This window comes from Piliocolobus tephrosceles, chromosome 7 (genome assembly GCF_002776525.5).
Source record: "Piliocolobus tephrosceles isolate RC106 chromosome 7, ASM277652v3, whole genome shotgun sequence".
Lineage (NCBI taxonomy): Eukaryota > Metazoa > Chordata > Mammalia > Primates > Cercopithecidae > Piliocolobus > Piliocolobus tephrosceles.
The window spans coordinates 21,429,901-21,436,577 of record NC_045440.1 but is presented as its reverse complement, the minus strand read 5'-3'; positions in this window follow the sequence as shown (position 1 = coordinate 21,436,577).

Sequence of the window (6,677 nt, the reverse complement as noted above, 5' to 3'; positions counted from 1 at the left end):
GGCTAACAGGGTGAAACCCCGTCTCTACTAAAAATACAAAAAATTCGCAGGGCATGGTGGCACACACCTGTAGTCCCAGCTACTCGGAAGGCTGAGACAGGAGAATCGCTTGAACCCGGGAGACGGAGGTTGCAGTGAGCTGAGATCATGCCAATGCACTCCAGCCTGGGCGACAGAGTGAGACTCCACCTAAAAAAAGAACAAAAACAAAAATAACAACAACAACAAAAATTCAAAATTTTATTATTATATTTCAGCTAGGACAAATTGCTGCTATTTCAGAAGTACCAAGTATTGGTCGGACACAGTGGCTCACGCCTGTAATCCCAGCACTTTGGGGGGCCAAGGCTGGCGGATCACCTGAGGTCAGGAGTTCAATACCAGCTTGACCACCATGGAGAAACCCTGTCTCTACTAAGAAATACAAAATTAGCCGGGGGTGGTGGCTCATGCCTGTAATCCCAGCTACTCGGGAGGCTGAGGTAGGAGAATTGCTTGAACCCGGGAGGTGGAGGTTGTGGTGAGCCGAGATCACACCATTGTACTCCAGCCTGGACAACAAGAGATAAACTCCATCTCAAAAAAAAAAACAAGAAGTACCAAGTATCAAACCAGAAAGGACTTGATTTAGGAACAAAACCTTGGTTGTCATGAATGGGGGGGGGGGGGCGGGGGGAAGGCAGAAACTTAGCTATTGAACTGCAAAGTAGGGGACAGCCATTGCTTTCAGTTTGGCCTGGCTAGCAAAAAGGTGGCCTTGTTATGTAAATAAAATCCCTTAAGTAGTCAAAATAAATTTTTTTTTTTTCTTTTGTTGACCGTTTTTCTCCCCTCACTATACCACCATTTTTTTGTGTATGGGAATTTAGCCATTTTAGAGGCGTTGTTCCCCATAATTTGGAACTTTCCTTCGGATTTGATCAAGTTGGATAGAGTTGGTCAAACCCAATGGGAGAAAAGTATGAAACAACAAAAACAGAAACAAACATCAACAACAACAAAAAAGTTAAGCAAAACAAACAATCTCATAACTTGTATAATTCCTGAGCACTCTAATGGTAAGGAGAAATAAAGACCAGGTGGTTGTTAATCTTAACTTGAGCCAAGATAAACCCCAATTCGCTTGCTTATCTAGGGATGGATCTCAGGCTGTAGACCACTCTCTATCATCCTTGAAGCAGAAAAACAAACAAAACAACAACAACAACAAACTCACCTTCCCTGTTGGAAGTGAGCTCAAACTCCATAACGGAGTTACCTATCTTCCATCATCATGGAAGCAAGGAAAAGGAAAACTTGCCTTTCTTGTTGGAAGCAAGTAAAACTCCAAAAAAAAAAAAAAAAAAAAAGAAATTTGTAAAAAACAAAAAAAAATAAACTTTAGATTTCGACCAAATTTGGGTAATTCTCTTGGTGGGACGTGGGTGGGGGGCAGGGGGGTGGTGGTGGAGGGTGCGTTGCTCTCAGATCTCAGCAAATTGTCCCATTGGTTTGAGCCATAAAGTAAGCTCATGCTGGTACCAAGCACCAATAGGAGCTTGTCAAATCTAGCTTGTCAAAGGTGAGGAGCATGTCCACTCAGAATCCCTTTATGGTTATTAAATATGGACCCAGAAAATCTGAGACAGGTCTCAGTTAATTTAGAAAGTTTATTTTGCTGGCTGAGCATGGTGGCTCACGCTTGTAATCCCAGCACTTTGAAAGGTCGAGGTGGGCGAATCAGAAGGTCAGGAGATCGAGACCATCCTGGATAAAATGGTGAAACCCCGTCTCTACTAAAAATACAAAAAATTAGCTGGGCGTGGTAGTGGGTGCCTGTAGTCCCAGCTACTCGGGGGGCTGAGGCAGGAGAATGGCATGAATCTGAGAGGTGGAGCTTTCAGTGAGCGGAGATCACACCACTGCACTCCAGTCTGGGCAACAGAGCAAGACTCCATCTCAAAAAAAAAAAAAAAAAGTAAGTTTATTTTGCCAAGGCTGAAGATGTGCACCCATGAAACAGACTCAGGAAGGCCTGATGACATGTGCCCAAGGTGGTCAGGGCACAGCTTGGTTTTACACATTTTAGGGAGACATGAGATATCAATCGATATATGTAAGAAGTACATTGATTTGGTCTGGAAAGGTAGGACAAGTTGAAGCAAAGGCAGGAAAACTCAAAGTGGAAAAGGGATGTATTAGGGTTCTCTTAGAGGGACAGAACTAATAGGATATATATAAAGAAGAGTTTATTAAGTATTAACTTACACGATCACAAGTCCCACAATTGGCTGTATGCAAGCTGAGGAGCAAGGAGAGTCAGTCCGAGTCCCAAAACTGAAGAACTTGGAGTCTGATGTTCATGTTCAAGGGCAGGAAGCATCTAGCACAGGAGAAAGATGTAGGCTGGGAGGCTAGGCCCATCTCTGCTGCTCATGTTTTTCCAATTGCTTTATATTGGCTGGCAGCTGATCAGATTGTGCCCACCAGATTAAGGGTGGATCTGCCTTCCCCAGCCCACTGACTCAAATGTTAATCTCTTTTGGCAACAGACACACTCAGGATGAATACTTTGTATCCTTCAATCCAATCAACTGGGGCTTCCAGGTCACAGAAAGGTGGGAGACAAATGGTTGCATTATTTTGAGTTTCCAATTAGCCTTTCCAAAGGAGACAATCAGATATGCATTTACCTCAGTGAGCAGAGGGATAACTTTGAATAGAATGGGAGGCAGGTTCTGCCCTAAGCAGTTTCCAGCTTGAATTTTCACTTTAGCTTGGTGATATTGGGGGGCCAAGATATCTTCCTTTCACAAAGGATAGCCAAAAATGTGGAAATGACTTTGGAAGTGGGTAACAGGCATAGGTTGAAACAGTTTTGAGGGCCAGAAGAAGACAGGAAGATGTGGGAAAGTTTGTAACTTCCTAGAGACTTGTTGAATATGCTGTCCATATATGCTGATAGTGATATATGGACAATGAAGTCCAGGCTAAGGTGGTCTCAGATGGAGATGAGAAACTTGATGAGAACTGGAGTCAAGGTCACTCTTGCTTTGCAAAGAGACTGGCGTCATTTTGCCCCTGCCCTAGAGATTTGTGGAACTTTGAACTTGAGAGTCATGATTTAGGGTATCTGGATGAAGAAATTTCCAAGTGGCAAAGCATTCAAGAGGAAGTACAAGGCCGGGCGCGGTGGCTCAAGCCTGTAATCCCAGCACTTTGGGAGGCCGAGGTGGGCGGATCACGAGGTCAGGAGATCGAGACCATCCTGGCTAACACGGTGAAACCCCGTCTCTACTAAAAAATACCAAAAACTAGCCAGGCGAGGTGGCGGGCGCCTGTAGTCCCAGCTACTCCGGAGGCTGAGGCAGGAGAATGGTGTAAACCCGGAAGGTGGAGCTTGCAGTGAGCTGAGATCCGGCCACTGCACTCCAGCCTGGGTGACAGAGCGAGACTCCGTCTCTCAAAAAAAAAAAAAAAAAAAAAAAAGAGGAAGTACAGCATAGAAGTTTGGGAAATTTGCAGACTGACATTTCAATAGAAAAGAAAAACTCATTTTCTGAGAAGAAATTCAAGCTGGCTGCAGGAAGTTGCATAAGTAATGAGGAGCCAAATGTTAATCACCAAGACCATGGGGAAAATGTCTTCATGTGTGCAGGGCATATCAGAGGTCTTCACGGCAGCCTCTCCCATCACAGACCTGGAGGCCTAGGAGGAAAAATTGGTTTCCTGGACCAGGCCCAGGGTCCCCCTGCTGTTTGCAGCCTTGGGACTTGGTGCCCTGCATCCCAGCCACTCCAGCCATGGCTAAAGGGGGCCAATGTACAGCATGAGTCATGGCTTCAGAGGGTGCAAGCCCCAAGCCTTGCCAGCTTCCACATGGTGTTGGTACTGCAGGTGTGCAGAAGACAAGAATTGAGGTTTGGAAACCTCTGCCTAGATTTCAGAGGATGTATGGAAATGCCTGGACGTCCAGGCAGAAGTGTGTTGCAGGGTGGAGACCTCATGGAGAACCTCTGCTAGGGCAGTGCAGAAGGGAAATGTGGGGTCAGAGCTCCCATACAGAATAGGGGAACTGCATAGTGAATATATGAGAAGAGGGCCACCATCCTTCAGACCCTAGAATGGTAGATCCACCAACAGCTTGCACTGTGCACCTGGAAAAGCCACGGACACTCAACACCAGCCTGTGAAAGCAACTAGGACAAGGGGGTGTACTCTGCAAAGCCACAGGGGCAGAGCTGCCCAAGGCCATGAGAACCCACCTCTTGCAACAGCATGACCTGGATGTGAGACATCGAGTCAAAGGAGATAATTTTGAAACTTTAAGGTTTAATGACAGCCCTATTGGATTTCGGACTTGCATGGGGCCTGTGGCCCCTTTGTTTTGGCCAATGTCTCCCATTTGGAATGGGTGTATTTACTAAATGCCTGTACCCCCATTGTACTTAGGAAGTGACTAGCTAGCTTTTAATTTTACAGGCTCATAGGTAGAAGGAACTTGCCTTGTTCCAGATGAGACTTTGGACTTGGACTTCTGATTTAATGCTGAAATGAGTTAAGACTGTTGCCAGGGCATTATTATGTTTTGAAATGTGAGGACATGAAATTTGGGAAGGGCCAGTGGAATGATATGGTTTAGCTGTGTCCCCACCCAAATCTCATCTTGATTTGTAGTGAGAGGTAGTTTAATCATGGGGGTGGTTACCCTCATGCTGTTCTCATGATGGTGAGATCTCATGAGATCTGATGGTTTACACAGGGCTTTTCCCCCTCTTTGCTCTGCACTTCTCCTTGCCTACTGCCATGTAAGATGTGCCTTTGCAGCTGGGTGTAGTGGCTCACACCTGTAATCCCAGCACTTTGGGAGGACGAGGTGGGCGGATCACAAGGTTGGGAGATTGCAACCATCCTGGCTAACACGGTGAAAATCCCCTCTACTAAAAATGCAAAAAATAAGCCAGGCATGATGGCGGGTGCCTGTAATCCTAGCTACTTGAGAGGCTAAGGCAGGAGAATGGTGAACCCAGGAGGCGGAGCTTACAGTGAGCTGAGATCGTGTCACTGCACTCCAGACTGGGTGACACAGCAAGGCTCCGTCTAAAAAAAGAAAAAAGAAAAAAAAAAAGAAGGATGTGCATTTGCTTCTCTTTTGCTTTCTGCCATGATTGCGAGGTCTCCTCAGCCATATGGAACTGTGAGTCAATTAAACCTCTTTCCTTTATAAATTACCCCATCTTCGGTATGTCTGTATTAGCAGCATGAGAACAGACTAATACAAATGGTTTAGCACCATCCTCATGGTGATAAGTGAGTTCTTGCTCAGTTAGTTCATGCAAGATCTAGTTGTTTCAAAGGGTATAGCATCTCCTTTCTCTCTTGCTCTGCTCTCACCATATAATGTGCCTGCTCTCACTTCACCTTCCCCCATGAATAAAACCTCCCTAAGGCTTCACCAGAAGCCAAGCAGATGCCAGCGCTATGCTTGTACAGTCTGCAGAACTATGAGCTAATTAAACCTTTCTTTATAAATTACCCATAGAGCAATGCAAATATGGCCTAACACAAGTGGTTATGAGATCTGTGTGAAAAATCATTTGACCGTATTTGTGAGGGTTTAATTTTGAGCACTCTATATGATTCCATTGGTCTGTATGTCTGTCTTTCTGCCAGTAGCACACTACTTTGATTCTTACAGCTTGTGGTTAAGTTTTGAAAACAGGAAGTATGAATCCTCCAGCTTTGTTCCTCTTTTTCAAGGTTGTTTTCAGCGTCCCCTTTCTCTTACCCACCCCTCAGCCCCAAGGTCGCCCTTCGCAGGCAGGACCGTGACTCGCCTGGCTTTCGGCAGGCTGATTTTCCGCTCCCTGGAAAGGGCCTGCCTCCACGTGGGACTGCCGCCAAGTCGCATCCCGTGTCATGCGCCAGGTAGTCCCCCGTGGTTTAAGAACTTTCAAGACTCTTAACAGGTTAGGAAAATCCAGAAGAAAGGCAGAATTGGGTCCCTCGGGCTTGCCTGACACCAGAGACAGTGGAGTTGAGGTGACATTTCACTGGCATGGAAACCTGAGACCAATAGCAGGATGCGCCAGGCTCGGTGGCTCACGCTTGTAATCCCAGCACTTTGGGTGGCCAGGGAGGGCGGATCACGAGGTCAGGAGTTCGAGACCAGCCTGGCCAAAACAGTGAAACCCCGTCTCTACTAAAAATACAAAACTTAGCTGGGCGTGGTGGCGGGCGCCTGTAATCCCAGTTACTCAGGAGGCTGAGGCAGGAAAATCGCTTGAACCCGGGAGGCGGAGGTTGCAGTGAGCTGAGATGGGGCCACTGCACTCCAGCTGGGCGACAGAGCTAGATTCCATTTAAAAAAAAAAAAAAAGAAGGCAGGATGAATCACCCGCCCGGTAGTGACGGAAGAGGCCGTAGAAGCCTCGTAGAGGCCAGATCCCGCGGAGGCGGCCTCTGTGCCCTTCATTCCGCTACCCATCCGTCCACCGAGTGCCTGCTAGTCGCCAGGAATCCGGCCACGGAGAGACTGAGGTCGACTCCCAACCGAGAAGCCTCGCGCTGGGACCAGTCGTTTTGCCAAAACGACTCCGAATGCAGCAGCATCCACGCAGCGGCCGTGTTTGAGGAACAGAAGCTGAGAGCGGCGAGGGCGATCACAGAGGAAGTTAGTTCAGGGTTAGCAGACCTTG